Source organism: Amblyraja radiata, chromosome 37, assembly GCF_010909765.2.
Source record: "Amblyraja radiata isolate CabotCenter1 chromosome 37, sAmbRad1.1.pri, whole genome shotgun sequence".
NCBI lineage: Eukaryota > Metazoa > Chordata > Chondrichthyes > Rajiformes > Rajidae > Amblyraja > Amblyraja radiata.
This window is the reverse complement of record NC_045992.1, coordinates 18,365,914-18,389,671: the sequence shown is the minus strand read 5'-3', so window position 1 is coordinate 18,389,671 and position 23,758 is coordinate 18,365,914. Positions and strand designations below refer to the sequence as shown.

At 46.2% G+C, this 23,758-nt stretch overlaps 2 non-coding genes across 2 annotated transcripts; one reads left to right on the top strand and one right to left on the bottom strand.

Annotated features, from left to right (window-relative positions):
* Positions 1-11,550: 11,550 nt before the first annotated feature.
* On the top strand, positions 11,551-11,623 carry trnaf-gaa. The gene has a single exon. It is a non-coding gene; the product is annotated as a tRNA-Phe (tRNA).
* An 8,406-nt stretch (positions 11,624-20,029) lies between these two features.
* Positions 20,030-20,101, bottom strand: trnam-cau. The gene has a single exon. It is a non-coding gene; the product is annotated as a tRNA-Met (tRNA).
* Between the last annotated feature and the right edge of the window lie 3,657 nt (positions 20,102-23,758).

Here is a 23,758-nt window from a genome sequence, read left to right as displayed (position 1 = left end):
TACAAGGCATTGGTGAGGCCAATTCTGGAGTATGGTGTACAATTTTGGTCGCCTAATTATAGGAAGGATTTCAACAAAATAGAGAGAGTACAGAGGAGATTTACTAGAATGTTGCCTGGGTTTCAGCAACTAAGTTACAGAGAAAGGTTGAGCAAGTTAGGGCTTTATTCTTTGGAGCGTAGAAGGTTAAGGGGGGACTTGATAGGGGTCTTTAAAATGATGAGTGGGTTAGACAGAGTTGACGTGGATAAGCTTTTCCCACTGAGAGTAGGGAAGATTCAAACAAGGGGACATGACTTGAGAATTAAGGGACAGAAGTTTAGGGGTAACATGAGGGAGAACGTCTTTACTCAGAGAGTGGTGGCTGTGTGGAATGAGCTTCCAGTGAAGGTGGTGGAGGCAGGTTCGTTTTTATCATTAAAAATAAATTGGATAGTTATATGGACGGGAAAGGAATGGAGTGTTATGGTCTGAGCGCAGGTATATGGGACTAGGGGAGAATACGTGTTCGGCAGGGTCGAGATGGCCTGTTTCCGTGTTGTAGTTGTTATATGGTTATATGGTTATATGGTTATATTAAGACTGTGTTCATGCCGAGCAAACTAGAGAGGGAACGGCGGAGAGAAGTGGCCAATTCAGTCGCAGAGCGAAAGAAATAAAAAAACAACCCAAACAGATAAACAGTGGGATGGATGGATGACGTGATGGTGTTTGAAACAATAGCTGCATTGCGGGAACAATTTCATCCCATTTTTTCTCCAATCACCGTGATCCGATTTTCCGAGTTTCTAACTTCACTGTGAGAGCTAAAGAAAGTCTGGTCCTGCGGGTGCTCCCCACGGGTGTCGTCATCTGTACACCCGGTTCAATGGATGCCTATTTATAACTGATGTCTTTGCCACGTCCCAGTGGAGACTCGTGGCTGTATAAAAACACTATAAAAGTGTCAACGGAAACTTTGCTGGAGGTGTATCCTGCCACATAACAGTTTACATCTGTTACTGCAGAAATGCTGAGCACATACCGCGATGTCGAGAAAATATTGTACGTAATAATTGCATTCATTGGAGTTCCGGGTAAGTTTTCTGAAATAATTACGACGAAGGAAATGGCAAAGCTATAAACCAGTTTTTTTTGAAAGGCAAGGGACTGGAACAACAATACATCAGTGATGGGAATTGTTAGTGCAAGGAAAGCACGGCGCTCAAGCCAATTGGCACGTTAAATGACAGCTCATTAGATTGTGGGATTGAAACTGTGCAGGACTCTAAAACGTGATGCACAGCCAGACCTGGTAAAATGCTCAAGGAAGCACTCGAGCAGGTAGTTATGGATTTATTCGAAGCGTTTGTTAACATCCGTCAACAATCTATAAACGATCTTAGCGATCCTGCAATATGGGGAGTGATTGCATACTGGTTCTGATAAAACCAATAGGAAGGTAAATGCCGGAGCAACGTGTCTAAAGTCATGGGTGGCAGATCGTATTTAGTCTGGTTGTCGGTCTGTTATTCTGTACGGGTCTGTGCTGGGTGCGCGATCATGTCTGATACATTAGAAATGGCTTGGGCATAAACGTAGATGGGTTGGTTCGTAAAATTGAAGACGACACCGTGATTGCTCGAGTTTCCCATTATGAGGAATGTTATCGGAATAGATAGTGGGATACTGATTAACTGCAGACATGAACGGAGACATGGAAGTTGTTGATTAATGCGAGGAAGTATTTCACTTTGTGTAGTTTAGTGTGTTGTGTCGTGTACCGAAGTACAGTGAAATGTTTTTGTTGCATGCTAACCAGTCCACGGAAATACTATGCAAGATTACAATCGAGCCGTCTACAGCGTACAGATACACGATAAATGGGTTGAATGTTTAGTGCAAAATAAAGTCCAGTGAGGTCCGTTTAAATATAGTCAGAATGTCTCCAGCGAGTTTGAGAATAGCTCAGGATCGCTCCACAGTTGTTGACCGGATGGGCCAGTTGCCTGATAACAGCTGGGAAGAAACAGTCCCTGGATCTGCAGGTGTGTGTCTTCACCTTCTGGATAGAAAATTGGTTGGCAGACACGAAGCAAATGGTAGGAGTGAACGGTCCTTTTCAAAATGGCAGGCAGTGGCGAGTGGAGTGCCGCAAGGCTCGGTGGAGTGCCGCAAGGCTCGGTGTTGGGGCCGCAACTGTTTACCATTTATATTAATGATTTGGAAGAGGGAACTAGGAGCAACACTGGCAGGTTTGCGGATGACACAAAGCTGAGTGGCAGTTTGAACTGTGAAGAAAATGTTAGGAGGTTGCAGGATGACTTGGGCAGGTTGAGTGAGTGGGCAGATGTGTGGCAGATGCAGTATAATATAGATAAATGTGGCGTACACCAAACATAGACACAACATCCTGGATTCTCCTATCCATTTGCTCCAGAGATGATGTCCGACCCGCTGAGTTTTTCGTTGGTTTTGCACAGCCTGAATCACTCAGGTGTATGGCAAGGAATTACAGATATGATCTTACATTAAGGAAGTAATAGAGATGAAGAGGAACACCTGACCGGTCGCTAAGGTTCACCGTGGATGTTCTCAGCGCACAGTTGCACTGGCTAATAGCCTCGGACCTGATCGTAGGACAGCAACTTTGATGTAGCGCTCAATAAGAGCAGTGTCTGTTGTGCCTGACACCCCCCCCCCCCCCCCAACCCGCTGATCTCCGCGGATCTAATCATATGCTAAGTTTACATACACTGGCAATATCCCAGTGCAATCTGCAACTATCAGAGGCATCTTAAAAAACATCGAACGCTGCGACTTACATTGTGGAAGGGCTGAACTGCTCGTTCGCTCACACCGTTCGCTCACGCCATCCCTATTCGGTAAAGCGACAAGCATGTAGAAACATGGTTGGATCCGTGATTGAGAAGTTTTCATTTGGGAAACTACTAAACGATACTGTAGTCATACCGCTTGAATATGTATGCATTGATCCCCAGATTCCTTTCTCTTCTTTTTCTGCAGTGAATTTCGTGGCGATTGTGATCCTTTCCCGTGGGAAGTGCGGCCTCTCCACCTGCACCACTCGCCACCTGGTGGCCATGGCTGCAGCGGATCTGCTAGTTATTATTATTGATGTCATCTGTTATCGCATCAATCGTTATCTTTTCCCGGTTAATTTCCTGGACATTACGCCCGTGTGTTGTAGTGTTAACGTATTGGCTCGTACAGCCAAAAATTGTTCTGTCTGGTTCACTGTCATGTTCACTTTTGATCGATTTGTCGCCATTTGTTGTCAAAAACTGAAAACAAAATATTGCGCCGGAAAAACAGCTGCTTTGGTTCTTCCAACAATTGGCGTTCTGCTCTTTCTGAAAAACGTCCCCTTCTATTTTGCGTATATCCCAAAGGAAATCGTCGACAATGTGCAATTTTTCTGTCAGGGAAGAGTAGTTATTTCACTCATCCAGCGTGGATAGGATTTGACATAATCCATAAGATCGTGCCTCCGTTGCTCCCATTCACTATAATCCTATTGTTCAACACGCTGACAGTCCGCGACATATTAGTGGCCAGTCGGGCCCGTAAGGGGTTGAGGGGTCAGAGCAATGGGGAAACCGAAGTGACCCAGAGATGCAGAGCAGGAAGAGATCAATGATTTTACTCTTCACCCTCTCCGGAAGCTTCATCATCCTGTGGCTGTTGCATGTGGCAGATTTCGTCCATGTTCAGATTGCTGCAACGGCATTTGTGTACACGGAATCTAAAAATATATTTGGTCTGTTTGGAGTTGTGTTGAGCATCCTCAACTGCTGTACGAACACTTTTATTTACGCGGTGACTCAGTCTAGGTTCAGACAGCAGTTAAAGGCCGCGCTGGTGTGTCCGGTCACGTCATTGGTTCAGTTGATGAGGAAACCCACACACTGAGCACAGCCGAAATAGTGCCTTAGAAGTTCATAAGACATGGGAGCATTATTAGACGATTCTGCCCACCGAGTTTGCTTCGCCATTTGATCAAAACTGATTTAATCCACCCCCCCCCCCCCCATGCCTTCTCCCCGTAGCCCTTGTTAATCAAGAACCAGGGCCGGATTTAGATGAATAGAGGCCCTAAGATGTTCCTCTTGTGAGGCCCCCAATCCCCCACCCCCACGACTAGAGGAAGATGGTCCACCAGATGGACACCGATTTGCAGCGGAGCGTGGCCAATGAGATTAGTGGCTGGAAAGCAGCGCGTTTTATTTATTTATGTATTGCCAGTGCAAGTGTCGAGTTATTGGCTTAAAACACTATTATTCTGAAATGGAGGGCAAGGAAAATTACTGAAGGGTTGTTTAGAGACTACGTTACGTTGTGACTGCATATGTAAGAAAGTCCTTTGACAATGTCAAAAATATTACACACCTTGCAGGGCTCTCACAGTTTCGGTGGTCATTTAAGACGGCTTGCATTACGCGTGCGATAATGTACTCGGACGAAGTGCGTAGTTACCAGTCGGATTGATGCTCAATGAATCATTCACATATTATTCCTGCTTCAAATAAAGTCACAAACTAAACATATTCACCAATCAAGACATGATACATACCACAATGACATGGAGCAAAATTATAACTCTTTTTACACATTGCAATGAATGCAAATGATATTATTTCTTTCCACATCCAAACAAAAGTGTGGTTGTATGATCAACCTCAGTGAGACTAAGTGCAGGCTTCGCGATCGCTTCGCACAACACATCCACTCAGTTCGTAATAACCTACCTGATCTCCCGGTGGCTCAACACTTCAACTCCCCTTCCCATTCTGAAACCGACATTTCTGTCCTGGCCCTCCACCATGGCCAAAGTGAGACTCACCGCATTTTGTTGGAGCAGCACCTTATATTTGCTTGGGTAGTTTACACCCCAGCGGTATGAAAATTTGCTTCTCTAATTTCAGGTAGTCCTTGCTTTCTCCCTCCTTCCCCTCCTTCCCCTCCCATTCCCTGCTCTCCCAGAGCCTACTGTCTCTGCCTCTTCCTATCTTTTTCATGCCCCCCCCCCGCCGACATAAATCTGAAGAAGGGTCTCGACCCAAAACGTCGTCTATTCCTTCGCTCCATAGATGCTGCCTTACCCCCTGATTTTCTCCAGCTTTCTTGTCTACAATTGGGATCCCACCATTGGCCACATCTTCTCATATCCTCCCATGTTAGCCTTCCGTAGGGACCGTTTCCTCCATAACTCCCTGCTCAATTCGTCCCTTGCCACCAAAACTAGCCCCTCTACAGGCGCTTTCCCTTGCAACCGCAGGAAATGCACCACTTGTCGCTTTATCTCCCCCCTTGACTCCATTCAAGGACACAAACAGTATTTCCAGGTGCGGCAGAGGTTCACCTGTACCTCCTCCAACCTCATCTGTTGCATCCACCGCTCTAGATGTCTGTTGCTCTACATCGGTGAGACCAAGCGTAGGCTCGGCGATCGCTTCGCCCAACACGTCCGCACGGTTCGCCTTAACCAACCTGATCTCCCGGTGGCTCAGCACTTCACTCCCCCTCCCATTCCGAATACGACCTTTCTGTCCTGGGTCTCTTCCATTGCCAGAGTGAGGCCCACCGTGAATTGGAGGAGCAGCACCTCATATTTCACTTGGCAGTTTACACCCCAGCGGTATGAACATTGACTTCTTCAATTTCAGGTAATCCCTGCATTCTCCTCCCCATCCCAGCTCTCCCTCAGCCCACTGTCTCCGCCTTTTCCTTTCTTCTTCGCGTGCCCCCTCCCTTACATCACTCTGAAGTAGGGTTTCGACTCGTAATGTCTCATATTTCCTTCGCCCAATTGATGCTGCCTCACCCATTGAGTTTTTCCAGCATGTTTGCTACCCATTCACACAAGTTCTGTTATCCCACTTTCCTCACCCACTCACCACACATTAGGGGCAATTTTACAGAGACAAGTTAAGCTATAAAGCCAATGCGTCTTTGGGACGTCGGAGGAAATCCACACGCTTGCAGGGAGAACTTCAACACAGACAGTGCCCGACGACAGGTTCAAACACAGATCTCTGGCGTGTGAGGCAGCAAGCCTACCAGCTGTGCCACTAAATTTTGTTTTCCAACACACAAAAAATTATGTTGATAAATTTGGTTATTAAAAAAATATCCATCTTCCGTTTTAAATCTCCAAGTGACGTTATGTCCCCCTTTGCAGCTACTCTATGTTTTAATTAAGATCAGGACTATGGAGCAGTACATTGGCCATAAAGCTGCTGCCTAAAAGTGCCTGAGACCCGGAATTGATATTGAATATGGGTGCTGTCTGTATGGAGTTTGCTCATTTTCCCTTTGATCGCATGGGTTTTCTCCGGGTGCTCTTGTTTCCTTCCACATTCCAAAGGTGGGCAGGAACCTATTTCAGACCCTACCCAAAACGTAATATTTTCCGTTTGTTCAGAGATCCTGTCTGACTTGTTGAGTCCAGCTTTTTGTGTCTATCTTCAGTGTCTAACCAGCCTCTGCAGTTCCTTCCTACACAAGCGATACTATACGATAATCCCAGGAGAGAAATTGTGTGTGTGTGTGTGTGTGTACATGTTATACACCCCCCCCCCCACACACACACACACACACACACACACACACACACACACACACACACACACACACACACACACACACACACACACACACACACACACACACACACACACACACACACACATATATATATATATATATATATATATACTAGACCAAGTGCAGACCAGTTGGGTCTGTTCCCTCAACGTGCGGTTGTGAGGGGGGGGCGGCGGCGGCATGCAGCGTCACACGCACTAACTACCCCCCCCCCTCGCACTCACGCTAATTACCCCCCTTGATATTATATTAATATTATTAATTTGCTCCTTTTACCCCATAAACACCCTAGCTTCTGACGTATAGCCCCCAACTTGCAGTCACATCTAGAGAGGGCGGGCGGGGGCAGAGAGTGAGGGCAGAGAGAGAAGGGGCAGAGACAGAGAGAGAGGGGAGGAGAGAGAGAGGGTGAGAGTGAGTGGGAGGGAGAGGGGGTGCAGATAGGGGGTTGAGGGTGAGAGGTGGGGAGCAGGGAGGGGGAGGTAGGGGGAGGGTGAAGGGAAGAGGGTAGGGGGTGTGGAGGGGAGGGGGTTTAGGGAAGGGAGGGAGGATGGGGATGGAGGGGAGGAGGGGAGAGAGAGAGGGGAATGAGAGAGGGGGAGGGGGGAGGAGAGGGGGGAGGAGAGGGGGGAAGAGAGGGGAAAGAGGGGGAGAGAGATGGTGTGCTGAGAGGGGAGGGGGAGATGTGGGGAGCAGGAAGGGGGGGGAGGGTGAAGGGAAGGGAGTACGGGTGTGTGGAGGGGAGGGGGTTTAGGGGAGGAATGGCAGGGGAGGGGATGGAGGGGAGGGGGGAAGAGGGGAGAGAGAGAGGGAGGGAGGGGGAGATGAGAAGGGGAGAGGAGAGGAGGGGTGAGAGGAGAGGGGGTTAGAGGATAAGGGGGAGAGGAGATGGGGGGGGAGAGGAGAGGGGGGGAGAGGAGAGGGGGGAGAGGAGAGGGGGGGAAAGGAGAGGGGGGAGAGGAGAGGGGAGAGGAGAAGAGAGGGGAAGGGGAGAGGAGAGGGAGAGGGGAGAGGTGAGGGTCGGGGGGAGAGGAGGGGGGGGAGAGGAGAGGGGGGGGGGATGGAAAGAGGGGGGGAGAAGAAAGGGGGAGAACCTAAAAAACATTTTAGAACCAAAAAAGACACATTCTGCAAGCATTGTAGAAACAAAAGAGACACTTTTTGCAAACATTTTAGAACCAATGAACACATTTTGCAAACATTTTAGAAACAATAGACACATTCTGCAAGCGTTTTAGAACAATTAAGGACACTTACTTTTGAGTAGGCATGTGTTCAGTGTTATTCACAGCTCAGAGAAACGTGACCCTCTGCCTTCCTCCAGCTTGCAGACACTGATTGAGGCACACCACTTCCTGGTTTTATAGCCCCTCCCCCTGCCGCCAGCAGGGGCAGCAGAGAGAATGGGGAATTTTGTAAAATCATTAATATCTCAGTCATTTTTCATCGACGGGAAAAGTCCTTGGCACACATACGGCGGAGGGGGGCTCTGAGCAAGGTGGCCAGAAATGACGGCCGTAGGCGGCGGCGTTCTCTCGCAAATCGCAGCACAGTTGGCCAAAACCGGTCAAGAACACACTTTTAATAATATAGATATATATGTGTGTGCGTGTGTCCCGACGTAATGTTCCACCTCTCCACCAATTCCAATATTGGTGGCCAGTGGTGGGGGGGGGGGGGGGGGGGGGGGGCTTGCCTGGGCGCTGGTATGGATATTGTTGGCTGCAGGGATTACTGTTCTCCAGAGGGCTAGTGTGGACATTGTGGGCCAAATGGATTCTTGGGTTGGAAGCTCAGTCCCTCAAGCCTGATGTACTGGCATCTCACTCACGGCTGGTGGGCTGGCAGTTGACTCACGGCTATTCCTTGAAATTTCATTTCAAGCAGAGTACAAGGCCACCAAATTCAAATCCATTGTCCTACCATTTGAAGCTGGGTGCAAGGCCACCGAATTCAACTGCAGTTTCTTACCTCTTCGAGCAGGTTTCAAGGCCACCAAATTCAAGTGCAGTTTCATACCACTTCAAGCAGGGTGCAAGTGCACCAAATTCAAGTGCAGTTTCATACCATTTCAAGGAGGGTGCAAGGCCACCAAATTCAAATGCAGTTTCATACCATTTCATGCAGAGTGCAACTACACCACATTCAAATGCAGTTTCATACTATTTCAAGTAGGGTGAAACCACCATAAAAACACACCATAAAACCACACAATACACCGCACCCACAGTTCAGTAGTCATTCAGTGTGTTCAGTTGATTCACAGCTCAGAGAATCGTGACCTCTCCCTCCACCATCATGCAGAGAATGAGCCACACCCACACTTCCGGGTTTTATAATCCTCCCCCTCCCTCCGTAGAAGGTGTGGCATTCATGGCGTGATTGACAGGAGAGAGATTCGCAATATTTTTTAAACACTAATAACACTTTTGTTTTCCATTGATGGGAAGAATCCTCTGCACCTGATGAGCGGAGGGGGACTGAGTAAGATGTACAAAAATCACAGCCATACGTGGTAGCGTTTTATCTAAAATCAATATAGCAAACAGGAAGTTGTCAAGTTTAGACAAACAACCATCTGCAGTATCTTTTCACTTCAACCCAAACCCCCCATGCAACCCTTTGCAGTGCCTTTTCACTTCAACCCAAACACCTCAAACAACCATTTACATGCAGTGCCTTTTTACATCAACCCAAACCCCCCAAACAACCGTTTGCATGTAGTGCCTTTTTACTTCAACCCAAACCCCCCAAACAACCATTTGCATGCAGTGCCTTTTTACTTCAAACCAACCATATTTTCATTTTCAAACCACATTAAGGGCACTCACAGTTGAGTAGACACGTGTTCAGTGTTATCCAGAGCGCAGAGAGACGCGACCCTCTGGCTTCCTCCACCTTGCAGAGACTGAGTGAGACACCACTTCCTGGTTTTATAGTCCCTCCCCCTCCTTCCAGCAGGGGCAGCAGAGAGAATGGCTAATTATTTAATAATCATTAATATCTCTCTCATTTTTCATCGATCGGAAAAATTATCCGGCCCAGGCAGGCGGGAGGGGGGGGGGGGGGGGGGGCTCTGAGCGAGGTGACCAAAAATGACGGCCGGTAGCGGAGTTCTCTCGGAAATCAAAGCACAGATCTTGAGCTTAAGCGGTCAAGATCTTACTTTTAGTAATATAGATAGATAGACACTTTTTGCAAGCATTCCAGAACCAGTAGAGACACTTTTTGAAAGCATTTTTTACCCAATTATTGGAGACAATTGACTGCAAGATGTGTTTTCTTTATCCTGAAATAAACCGACAATGGTTGCGAGCGCCCAACCCACCAAACTGGTCTCCCGGTGGCTCAGCACTTCAACTACCGCTCCAATTCCAAATCCGACCTTTCTGTCCTGATCCTCCGCCACAACCAGGGTGAGGCCCAGCGCAAAATGGATGAACAGCACCTCACATTAGGCTTGGGTAGTCGACACCCCAGCGGTGTGAACATTGACTTCACCAATTTCAGATAGTCCTTGCTTTCTCCCTCGTCCCCAAACTTACCAGTCGACAAACAAGCAGAGGGTCTCCGCCTTTAGGAAAGAGCATACACACAACAATCTCCTTCCCCCATCACCCTCTGCCACGTCTCTCGTCTCGCCTCGCCTCCGCCCTACCATCACCTCCCCCACCTCCCTCCACTCCCTCATCCCCCCCTAAACCCCCGCCCCTCCCATCCCCTGCATTCTTACCCTACCACCCGCACACCGCTCACCCCTCCCTCCCCCTCCCTGCTCCCCACCTCTCCCCCTCACTCCCTCTCAGCACCCCCTCTCTCTCCCCCTCACTCTCACCCTCTCTCTCTCCTCCCCCACCTTCCCCCCCTGTTTCCTGCTTCAGAATTCCAAAAGCGAGGAGAAATGGCGGTAGATATGAACGAGAGCTGAAGTGCTCGGCGAACATTGGCCGTTTGCTCACTGCATTTCATCAACAGTAATGCATTATTTGTGTTTTTTCTTGATTCCTTTGTGATCTAAAACGTTTCAGAGGTGATAAATCTGGCTGTAAAATTTTAAAATCGTCCATGGTTCTCAAGTGGGTTTTTACATACAAAAAAGGAAACGCCTCTGAAGCAAAATTTATCATTAAAATAATCGCAAACCATACGTGGGTTTTGAATTACAATTTACTCAGATGCAAGCCAAGGAATGACATAATTGTTAGTTGTTAATTGGACATAATCAACCTCAGCAAATTGACAATATCCTATTGAAAGGGAGTGGGTGTTTAACCTGTCAGGACATTTTATTATTTGCCAAAATATACATCTCAATAGCATAATGATAGAAGACCTACTTTTCCACACACCACTGGTAAGTCTGGAGATTTTTTTAATGATAAATTTAGCTTCAGAAGCGCTTTCATTTTGCATGTAAAAACCCACCGGAACCATGGACGATTTAAAAATTTTACAGCCAGATTTATCACTTCTTAGACTTTTTAGATACCAAAGGAACCAAGAAAAAAACACAAATAATGCCTTCCTGCTCATGAAATGCAGTGAGCAAACGCGATAATTCACAATATTTTCAATTTTGATATCTGCACGGCCAATGTTCGTCAAGCACTTTAGCTGTTGCTCTCGCTTCTCTTTACCTTCATTTCGCTTCACTTTTGCAATTCTGAAGTTGGGTACATGTCTCTCACGCTTACCCCGTCTTCCACAATTTTTTACAGCGCAAACATTTACCATTTTGACGGTATTTAACAGGTAGGAAAGTATGTGTTTCGTGTTTTAACAACATGTACGGGAAGTTGCGATGTCCTCCAGATGGATTGAGCGGCTACGTGCGGCAAGCCCTATGACCCGGTGACCTTACGTGCAACCCCCCTACATAAAATTGGCGCAGGGTTGGTTAGTCGAACGCCCGGAGTGAACTGAGAGTTCGGGAGTGATGAAGTCGCCGAAATAGCTCCGTTGGGAGAGCGTTAGACTGAAGATCTAAAGGTCCCTGGTTCAATCCCGGGTTTCGGCAATGGTATTTCTGAATTTAAAATTTCAATCATCGTTGATAGATCTATGATTTATTCCAACGCTTTTTCTCGTGACGCAGCCGTCAGTGCCGCCCAATCAAGGTTCAACGAATTCATTGAATTTCCAGCAGGTACCCCGGTTTCCACTCAAATACCACAGACATGCGGTCGGAAAATAAATTGGACATGTAGCTCACCATTCAGAACGGGGCTGTTTCTTGCAGGTAAAGAAGAGTATACGGCGGGATATAGCTCAGCTACATAAATAGGAGAGGAATAGACGATAAAATTTAAACGGAGAAAGAGTGAGATTTTGCGCTTGGGCCGAACGACAGTTTGATTAACATTTCGCTTGTGATAATCTTCTGCACAGGGTAGGAAATTGCAACCTTCACGTGGTCCACCCTGTTTCAACAAATGCAATCAGCCTGGCGTGCACAAACAGAATATCAAACAGAACAAGTTGTCTTACAACTTTAGGCTGTGAACGCCATACGCAAGAAGAAAAAGGCTTCTGCACCCGCAGAAAAACATCTTACCAGAGGTAGATCCTTGATAAATTGAGATGATGATTCTTGTGTCATTTGACACTCAAATACTCCGAGCTCAGTCGGTAAAGCATGAGATAAGGAACTCTACTGACGATTACAAAGCCATTTGCAGGTACAGTATCAATCAAATCAATTATATCAAATGCATGCGGATCTTTACATTGAAATCAAAAGAGGTTAAAGATAGTCGAATTTATGCAGGCACTACAGGGCAGCTGGGAAATCATACTTATGGGTGCTGGCGATAGCGCGCTGGGAAGGAATCACCAGATGTAGAAGGGGTCCGTGGTGGACGTGACAGACAGTTATTTGAAAGCCGGGTTGCTGAGAGAGATGACAGCGATTATTGTGTGTAGGATGGAACTGCAGATGCTGGCTTACACCGAAGAGAGATACAAAATGCTGGAGTAATTCAGCGGGCCAAGCAGCATCTCTGAAGAAAATGAACAGGCGACGTTTCGGATCGAGACCGTACTTCAGACTGAGATTCAGGGATGTGGGTAACTAGAGGTATGAAACGGTTCGGGACAAAGCAGAGAATACTCTGATGACCAAAGAGCCCACAATGGTCCATTGTTGGTTAAGAAAGAGGTGAAAATGAATGGATAAGAATAGTGAAATTATCAAAACGTCTGGGGTGGGGGAGGGACGGGGAGAGAGAGGGAATGCAAGGGTTACCTGAAATTAGAGACATCAACTATCATACTTGCTGTGTTCTTAGGAATTACTTTAGATGTATTTAAGATGTTTCATTATTAGAGCAGATGTTCCCAACGTTTTTCGTCTCGTTTACCCTTGGCAACTTTTTGTAAATACATTTACCCTCACCCTGATTTGTTCAGTAATTGAGTTTACACTTCTACCATCATAAAGCAACCGACAAAGGGGACATTTTAAAATACTCTTTTGAACATTATTATTTTTTAGTTCCAGAATCAACAAATTTACCTCCGGGGGTAAATTTACCCCAGGTTGGGAACCCTCTCTCTAGACCCTTGACCTCCTTGGTTACTTCCCTGTGTATCAGGGTCAGAGGGGCCTCACGGTTCTCCAAGCCAGGACGTCACGATGCAGCTCTCGTCAAATTGCATTTGGAGTCTTGCATTCAATTATGTTCCCCCTAAGGAAGTTGTGGAGGCTTCGGAGAGGCTGCAGAAGAGGTTTAACAGAACTAAAACCTCTATGCCGTGCCTGAGATAGGGGGCAGTAGCTACAAAGTGAGGCATGACAGACTAGAATTGTTTTCTCTGGTTCATCACAAATCGAAGGCAAAGGTATATAACGTTTTGAGATAGATATAGATAGAATAGACTGAGAATCTTTATCCCAAAGTGGAAATTACTTGAGGCCATAGCTTTAACGTGAGATCGGTAACGTTTAACGGAGATGTGTGGGATGGAGAGAGGTGGGTGCCTGGAATGCACCAATAAGGAGTGGTGGTGGAAGCAGTTACGATAGTGACATTTAAGAAAATATTTCATAAATGCACTGCATAAAATGGGAATGGGGGGAATAGAGATCATAGGTAGGCAAGTAGATTAGATTAAAGATGATAGATACAAAAAGCTGGAGTAACTCAACGGGACAGGCAGCATCTCCGAGGAGAAGGAATGGGTGACCTTTCGGCTTGACATCCTTCTTCAGAGTAGATTACATTAATTTGGCATTATGTTAGACACTGATATTATGGTAATGTATGTATTATGGTAATTCGGCATGTTGAACAAACCGATAAATTCAGCAAAGTCCTCCCTCCAGCACCTCTTTGGAATATTTTGCAGGATCAAGAAACCAACCAAGATAGTCATCATTTTTTCAATCAAGATGTGGAAAATACGAATTGGAATTCCAGTTATATTTAGAACGATGAAAAGTCTCTCCCCGTCGGGGAATTGAACCCCGGTCGTGACAGGCGGGGATACTAACCACTATACTAACGAGGAACCACCATATGATTTGCGTTGTGAAGCAGCATAATGTATGTACGTGGAAGGGGAGGGGGAAAAGGAGAAGAAGAAATGGATGCGTCGAAGAGGAAAGTGGAGAAAAGTGTTCTTTGTGGGTTAGTTACATAAGGTTGCAGAATTTCATGTTAATAGCCTTAGCTTTGACCAAAATCCGGCAACTTTCAGACCTTCACTTCTCACTGTTTGACTTGTGTGCTCTCGGCTTCTTCCGCGATCCGGTTACTTATTGAAGTACATGCTCGTGTTTAATTATTTAATAAAGAGGCGCTTTCATTTTCTAAACGCATGTAACCGGAACTGCGAGTCGTATTCTGTATTTGCTATCAGAAGCAGCAGCGGGACTGTGCTCGAGTCACAGAGTAACACTGCACTGGAGACGGTTCCGTTCCACACTCGCCGATGGAATAGTGTGGCCTGCCTTCCGTCTGGTTTACACCTAGTGCCGAAGTTGGAAACAAAAAGCTGGAGTAACTTAGCGGCACAGGCAGCATCTCTGGAGAGAAGGAATAGGTGACTGAATGGGGAAGTCTGAAGCCCGAAACGTTACCCAATCATTCTCTCCAGAGATACTGCCTGTCCCACTGTGTTACTGCAGATTTTTGTCTATCTTCGGTTTAATCCATCATCTGCAGTTCTTCTTACACCTGGTGCCGTCAGCTACCTGTCTATTTCCCCGTGTACTCTCTCTCCTCATTCTCCCTCCACTCCAACATAGACTTCCTCCCAAACAAATACCCTTCGTCGCACTATTTTGATGTGTACCAGATATTGCCTATCTACGCGCATCCCATTTTCCACCACCTGTTCCGTAGACTACTAACCTTCAGTGATTATCAGAGATATCCTCCTTGTTCTACCCATTCCCCGCTCCCCCACTCTCTCTGCTACTGAACATGAACGTGTTTATCTCTGTATCTAATGAAGAACACGGGAGCTGAAGCATTGGCTCCACCATTTCCTGTTCTATACCATGGGGAGATGTTATGAGGAGAAAGCAGGAGAATGGGGTTAGGAGGGAGAGATAGATCAGCCGTGATTGAATGGCGGAGTAGGCTTGATGGACCGAATGGCCTAATTCTACTCCTATCACTTATGACTGGAACGCGGCTTCATGCAGCAGAGAATATTATGAATTAACTAGACTATGTGGGATCCGTTGGGTCCCATGTTCACACGGGAGGGCTGCTCCCCCAATGCAATATTCCACCTCTCCATCATTTCCAATATTGGTGGCCAGTGGGGAGGGGGGGGGGAGGGGGTGGCTTTTTGGAGCGCTAGTATGGGTGTTGTTGGCTGCAGGGACTACTGGTCTCCAGAGGGCTAGTATGGACATTGTGGGTCAAATGGATTCTTGGGGTGGCAGCTCAGTCCCTCAAGCCTGATGTGCTGGCAGCTCACTTACGGCTGGTGGGCTGGCAGCTGACTCACGCCTATTCCTTGAAATTCTATTTCAAGCAGAGTGCAAGGCCACCAAATTCAAATCAATTTCCCTGCCATTTTAAGCAGGGTGCAAGGCCACCAAATTCAAGTGCAGTTTAATACCTCTCGAGCAGGGTGCAAGGCCACAAAATTCAAGTGCAGTTTCATATCACTTCAAGCAAAGTGCAAGGCCACCATATTCAGGTTCAGTTTCCTACCACTTCAAGCAGGGTGCAAGGCCACCATATTCAGGTTCAGTTTCCTACCACTTCAAGCAGGGTGCAAGGCCACCGAATTCAAGTGCAGTTTCCAACCACTTCAAGCAGGGTGCAAAGCCACCAAATTCAAGTGCAGTTTCATACCACTTCAAGCAGGGTGCAAGGCCACCAAATTCAAGTGCAGTTTCATACCATTTCAAGGAGGGTGCACGGCCACCAAATTAAAATTTAGTTTCATACCATTTAATGCAGGGTGCAACGGCACCACATTCAAATGCAGCTTCATACAATTTCATGCAGGGTGCAAGGACACCACATGCAAATGCAGTTTCATACAATTTCAAGCAGGGTGAAACCCCCATAAAACCACCATAAAACCACACAAACACCAGTCACAGTTCAGTAGACATTCAGTGTGTTCAGTTGATGCACAGCTCAGACAGAGCGTGACCTCTCCCTCCCCATCATGCAGAGACTGAGCCACACCCACACTTCCGGGTTTTATAATCCCTCTCCCTCCCACCGGAAAAGGTGTGGACACCACGGCGTGATTGACAGGAGAGAGATTCTCAACATTTTTAAAACACTAATAACACTTTTGTTTTTCATTGATGGGAAGAATCATCTGCACCTGATGAGCGGATGGGGACTGAGTAAGATGGCCAAAAATCACAGCCGTAAGTGGTAGCGTTTTATCTAAAATCAATATAGTGCAAACAGGAAGTTGTCAATTTTAAACAAGCAACCATTTGCAGGCAGAGCCTTTTCACTTCAACCCAACCCCCCCCAAACGACCATTTCAGGCAGTGCCTTTTCATTTCAACCCCATCCCCCCAAACAACCATTTGCAGGAAGTGCCTTTTCACTTCAACCCAAACCCCCAAACAACAATTTGCAGACAGTGCCTTTTCACTTCAACCCCATCCCCCCAAACAACCATTTGCATGCAGTGTCTTTTCGCTTCAACCCAAACACCGCAAACAACCATTTGCATGCAGTGTCTTTTCGCTTCAACCCAAAACCCCCCAAACAACCATTTGCAGGCAGTGCCTTTTCACTTCAACCCAAACCCCCCAAGCAACCATTTGAAGGCTGTGCCTGTTCACTTCAACTCCACCCCCCCCCCCCCACAAACAACCATTTGCAGGCAATGTCTTTTCGCTTCAACCCAAACCCCCCAATCAAGCATTTTGGAGGCAGTGCCTTTTCACTTCAAACCAACCATATTTTCATTTTCAAACCACATTAAGGGCACTCACCGTTGAGTAGACATGTGTTCAGTGTTATTCAGAGCTCAGAGAGACGTGACCTCCTGGCTTCCTCCATCTTGCAGAGACTGAGTGAGGCACACCACTTCCTGGTTTTAAAGTCCCTCCCCCTCCTTCCAGCAGGGGCAGCAGAGAGAATGCCAAATGACAATAAATTGAATTATATTGTATTGTATTGTATTGTGTGGCCTGCCTTATGTCTGGTTTACACCCAGTGCCGAAGATAGACACAAAAAGCTGGAGTAACTCAGCGGCACAGGCAGCAGCTCTGGAGAGGTGGAATGGGTGACTGAATGGGGAAGTCTGAAGAATGTTCTCGACCCGAAGCGTCACCCATTCCTTCTCTCCAGGGATACTGCCTGCTCCAATGAGTTACTGCAGCTTTTTGTGTCTATCTTCGGTTTAAACCAGCATCTGTAGTTCCTTCTTACACCCAGTGCCGTCATAGACTTCCTCCAGAACAAAAACCCTTCGGCCCACTATTTTCATGTCGACCAGATATTGCCTATGTACGCGCATCCCATTTCCCACCACCTGTCCCGTAGACTACCACCCTACAGTGATTAACAGAGATACTCCCCTTGTTCTACCCATTGCCCGCTCCCCCACTCTCTTTGCTACTGAACATGAACGTGTTTATCTCTGTATCAAAGTTCCAATGAAGAACACAGGAGCTGAACCATTCGCTCCACCATTTCCTGTTCAACACGATGGGGAGATGTTATGAGGAGAAAGCAGGAGAATGGGGTTTGGAGGGAGAGATAGACCAGCCGTGATTGAATGGCGAGGTAGACTTGATGAGCCGAATGGCCTAATTCTACGCCCATCACTTATGACCAGAACGCAGCTTCATGCAGCAGAGAATATTATGACTTAACTAGACTAAGTGAGACCCGTTGGGTTCCATGTTCACACGGGAGAGCTGGTCTCCCGACGCAATATTCCACCTCCACCAATTCCAATATTGGTGGCCAGTGGGGGGGGGGGGGGGGGGGGGGGGCTTTCTGGAGCGGTGGTGTTGTTGGCTGCAGGGACTACTGGTTTCCAGAGGGCTAGTATGGACATTGTGGGCCAAATGGATTCTTGGGGTGGCAGCTCAGTTCTTCAAGCCTGATGTGCTGGCAGCTCACTCACGGCTGGTCGGCTGGCAGATGACTCACGGCTATTCCTTGAAATTCCATTTCAAACAGAGTGCAAGGCCACCAACTTCAAATCAATTTTCATACCATTTCAAGCAGGGTGCAAGGCCACCAAATTCAAGTGCAGTTTAATATCTCTTCGAGCAGGGTGCTACGCCACAAAATTCAAGTGCAGTTTAATACCACTTCAAGCAGGGTGCAAGGCCACCAAATTCAGATTCAGTTTCCTACCATTTCAAGCAGGGTGCAAGGCCACCATATTCAGGTTCGTTTTCCTACCACTTCAAGCAGGGTGCAAGGCCACCGGATTAAAGTGCAGTTTCCAACCACTTTAAGCAGGGTGCAAGGCCACCAAATTCAAGGACAGGTTCATACTATTTCATGCAGGGTGCAACGACACCACGTTCAAATGTAGTTTCATACCATTTCAACCAGGGTGCAAGGCCACCACATTCAAATGCAGTTTCATACTACTTCAAGCAGGGTGAAACCACCATAAAAACCACCATTAAACCACACAAAACACCATACTCACAGTTCAATAGACATTCAGTGTGTTCAGTTGATTCTCGGCTCTGACAGTCGTGACCTCTGCCTCCCCATGCTTCCCTGAGCCACACCCACGCTTCCGGGTTTTATAATCCCTCTCCCTTCCACCGGAAAAGGAGTGGCCTTCATGGCGTGATTGACAGGAGAGAGATTCTCAACATTCTTTATACACTAATAACACTTTTGTTTTTCATTGATGGGAAGAACCATCTGCACCTGATAAGCAGAGGGTGACTAAGATGGCCAAAAATCCCAGCCGTAAGTGGTAGCGTTTTATCTAAAATCAATATAGTGCAAACAGGAAGTTGTCAAGTTTAGACAAACAACCATTTGCAGGCAGTGCCTTTTCACTTCAACCCAAATCCCTCAAACAACCATTTGCAAGCAGTGCTTTTCACTTCAACCCAAACACACCAAACAACCATTTGCAGGCAGTGCATTTTCACTTCAACCCAAACCCCCCCCCCCCCCAAACAACCATTTGCAGGCAATGCCTTTTCACTTCAACCCAAACCCCCCAAGCAACCATTTGCAGGTAGTGCCTTTTCACTTCAATCGAAACCCCCCAAGCAACCATTTGCAGGTAATGCCTTTTCACTTCTACCCAAAAACCCCAAGCAACCATTTGCAGGCAGTGCATTTTCACTTCAATCCAAACCCCCCAAACAACCATTTGCAGGTAGTGCCGTTTTACTTCAACCTAAACCCCCAAAACAACCATTTGCAGGCAGTGCCTTTTTATTTCAAACCAACCATATTTTCATTTTCTAACCACATTAAGGGCACTCACCGTTGAGTAGACATGTGTTCAGTGTTATTCAGAGCTCAGAGAGACCCCCTGGCTTCCTCCATCTTGCAGAGACTGAGTGAGGCACTCCACTTCCTGGTTTTAAAGTCCCTCCCCCTCCTTCCAGCAGGGGCAGCAGAGAGAATGGCAAATTATTTAAAAACATTAATATATCTCTGATTTTTCATCGATAAGAAAAATCCTCTGGCCCAGGAAGGCGGAGGGGGGCTCTGAGCGAAGTGGCCAAAAATGACGGCCATAAATCTCTCGGAAATCATACCACAGCGAGCCAAAGGCGATCAAGATCAGACTTTTAGTAATATAGATTGGTCAACGGCCGAGCACAACGGGGACCGTGGTGTCACCCACGGATTCTCCAATAAAACTCTTAAAATAATGCAATAAGGCCAAGCCTTTTGTTGAAATAGGAATTTCCCCGAATGAAACGAAATATGTGTTGTGCACGCGTTTGAACGGACGGTATTTTCTCAAAAGAATCCATTGATAGAATAGCAGAGGATGGTTTCGATCCATCGACCTCTGGGTTATGGGCCCAGCACGCTTCCGCTGCGCCACTCTGCTCTGACAGAAACATTCTTAGCGTGTGTGCTCCTTTGTGCTAATTTCGTTGTTTTTCATCTCTTACCTCACACCGTTTGCAGGCTTTGCTTTCTTTTATCGCGTTCCCACTTCTATCTTACATTTTTCTCCATCTTTCTTTCTTCATTTCTTACTCTCTGCCCCATCCGGTTGTTATGACTGTGCTGTCTGTCCCGCTCGGATAAACCGTTCCAGAGGTTTTTGCAATGAAATTATTTTAAATTATCTAAATTATAAATGCTCGATTAATGTAAGGTATAACTTAATTCAATTTAAAATTGTACATAGATTATATTACTAGAAAACCGAACTGTCAATTTTCCCCAATGTTTCCCCCATGAGATAAATGCTTATTTCAAAACACTACAAGAGTACATTTTTGGAATTTTCACAAATTTATTTATAATAAAATTGAACCTCAATACAGAACTGATTATCTTCGGATCAATAGAAGACGGATGTAGGCACAAAATCCTCAAGGGCGAAGGTGATCAGCCAGAAGCGGTAGTGCATGTCGGCACAAACGATGTCGGAAAGAAGGGGATGAATATTCTGCAGCGTGACTTCAGAGAGCTCGGGAAAATGCTGAAAAGCAGGACCTCCAGGGTTGTTATCTCCGGTTTCCTTCCAATTCCTCGTGCTGGCGAGAGCAGGAACAGGGAGATACGGGACCTGAATGTGTGGCTGAGGAACTGGTGCACGGGGCAGGGATTTAGATTCTTAAATCACTGGGATCTGTTTTGGAGTAAGGGGGAACTGTACAAAAGGGACGGGTTGCATCTTAACAGGTGGGGGACCAACGTTCTGGCAGGCAGGTTTGCCACAGCTACACGGGTGGTTTTAAACTGAATAAGGGGGGTGGGGTGTCAAATGGGATAGTCGAGGATGGAGTTAAAGGGGAAGGGTTTCTTAAATGTGTGAGCGGAGAGACAGAGGGCTGTAAAATGAGGGTAGAAGCAATAGGTAGCAAGGTGAAAAGTAAAAGTGGCAGGCAGACAAATCCAGGGCAAAAATCAAAAAGGGCCACTTTTCAACATAATTGTATAAGGGGTAAGAGTGTTGTAAAAACAAGGTGGATGAGTTGAATATGCAGATAGCTATTATGACTGATATAGTTGGGATCAAGGAGACATGGCTCCAGGGTGACCAAGGCTGGGAGCTATATATCCAGGGATATTCAATATTCAGGAGGGCTAGACAGAAAGGAAAATGAGGTGGGGTAGCGTTGCTGGTTAGAGAGGAGGTTAACGCAATAGAAAGGAAGGACATTAGCTTGGAGGGTGTGGAATCGATAGGGGTAGAGCTGCGAAACACTAAGGGGCAGAAAACGCTAGTGGGAGTTGTGTACAGGCCACCTAACAGTAGTAGTGGAGTTGGGGATGGCATCAAACAGGAAATTAGTAATGCGCGCAACGAACGTAAACAGTTATAATGGGTGACTTCAATCTACATATAGATTGGGTGAATTGATCATGGGGAATAAGGACATGGCAGACCAATTGAATAACTACTTTGGTTCTGTCTTCACTAAGGAAGACATAAATAATCTGCCGGAAATAGCAGCGGACCGGGGGTCAAATGAGATGGGGGAACAAATTTAAATCCAGGTTAGCCGGGAAGTGGTGTTAGGTAAATTGAATGGATTAAAGGCCGATAAATCCCCAGGGCCAGATAGGCTGCATCGCAGAGTACTTAAGGAAGTAGCCCCAGAAATAGTGGATGCATTAGTGATAATTTTTCAAAATTCTTTAGATTCTGGAGTAGTTCCTGAGGATTGGAGGGTAGCCAATGTGACCCCACTTTTTAAAAAGGGAGGGAGAGTGAAAACGGGGAATTACAGACCTATTAGTCTAACATCGGTAGTGAGGAAACCGCTAGAATCAGTTATTAAAGATGGGATAGCAGCACATTTGGAAAGTGGTTAAATCATTGGACAAAGTCAGCATGGATTTATGAAAGGTAAATTCAAGATGTTGCATTCAATTCCCTCGTCCATATCATTAATATATATCGTAAATAGCTGGGGTCCCAGAACTGAGCCTTGCGGTACCCCACTAGTCACTGCCTGCCATTGTGAAAAGGACCCGTTCACTCCTACTCTTTGCTTCCTGTCTGCCAACCAGTTCTCTATCCACATCAATACTGAACCCCCAATACCGTGTGCTTTAGGTTTGTATACTAATCTCTTATGTGGGACCTTGTCGCATGCCTTCTGAAAGTCCAGATATAACACATCCACTGGTTCTCCCTTATCCACTCTACTAGTTACATCCTCGAAATATTCTATAAGATTCGTCAGACATGATTTACCTTTCATAAATCCATGCTGACTTTGTGCAATGATTTCACCACTTTCCAAATGTGCTGCTATCCCATCTTTAATAACTGATTCTAGCGGTTTCCTCACTACCGATGTTAGACTAACGGGTCTGTAATTCCTAGTTTTCTATCTCCCTCCCTTTTTAAAAAGTGGGGTTACATTAGCTACCCTCCAATCCTCAGGAACTACTCCAGAATCTAAAGAATTTTGAAAATTTATCACAAAGGCATCCATTATTTCTGGGGCTACTTCCTTAAGTACTCTGGGATGCAGCCTATCTGGCCCTGGGGATTTATCGGCCTTTAATCCATTCAATTTACCTAACACCACTTCCCGGCTAACCTGGATTTCACTCAGTTCCCCCATCTCATTTGACCCCCGGTCCCCTGCTATTTCCGGCAGATTATTTATGTCTTCCTTAGTGAAGACAGAACCAAAGTAGTTATTCAATTGGTCTGCCATGTCCTTGTTCCCCATGATCAATTCACCCGTTTCTGAGGGACATACATTTGTTTTAACTAATCTTTTTCTCTTCACATATCTATAAAAGCTTTTGCAGTCAGTTTTTATGTTCCCTGCCAGTTTTCTTTCATAATATATTTTCCCTTTCCTAATTAAGCCCTTTGTCCTCCTCTGCTGGTCTCTGAATTTCTCCCAGTCCTCTGGTAGGCTGCTTTTTCTGGCTAATTTGTACGCTTCATCTTTTGTTTTGATACTATCCCTGATTTCCCTTGTTATCCACAGATGCACTACATTCCCTAATTTATTTTTTTGCCAAACTGGGATGAACAATTGTTGTAGTTCATCCATGCAGTCTTTAAATGCCTTCCATTGCATATCCACCGTCAACCCATTAAGAATCAATCGCCAGTCTATCTTGGCCAATTCACGTCCCATACCCTCAAAGTTACCTTTCCTTAAGTTCAGGACCCTTGTTTCTGAATTAACGATGTCACTCTCCATCCGAATGAAGAACTCAACCATATTATGGTCACTCTTGCCCAAGGGGCCACGCACAACAAGACTGCTAACTATCCTTCCTCATTACTCAATACCCAGTCTAGAATAGCCTGCTCTCTCGTTGGTTCCTCTACATGTTGGTTTAGCAAACTATCCCGCATACATTCCAAGAAATCCTCTTCCTCAGCACCCTTGCCAATTTGATTCAACCAATCTATATGCAGATTGAAGTCACCCATTATAACTGTTTTACCTTTGTTGCACGCATTTCTAATTTCCTGTTTGATGCCATCCCCAACTCCACTACTACTGTTAGGTGGCCTGTACACAACTCCCACTAGCGTTTTCTGCCCCTTAGT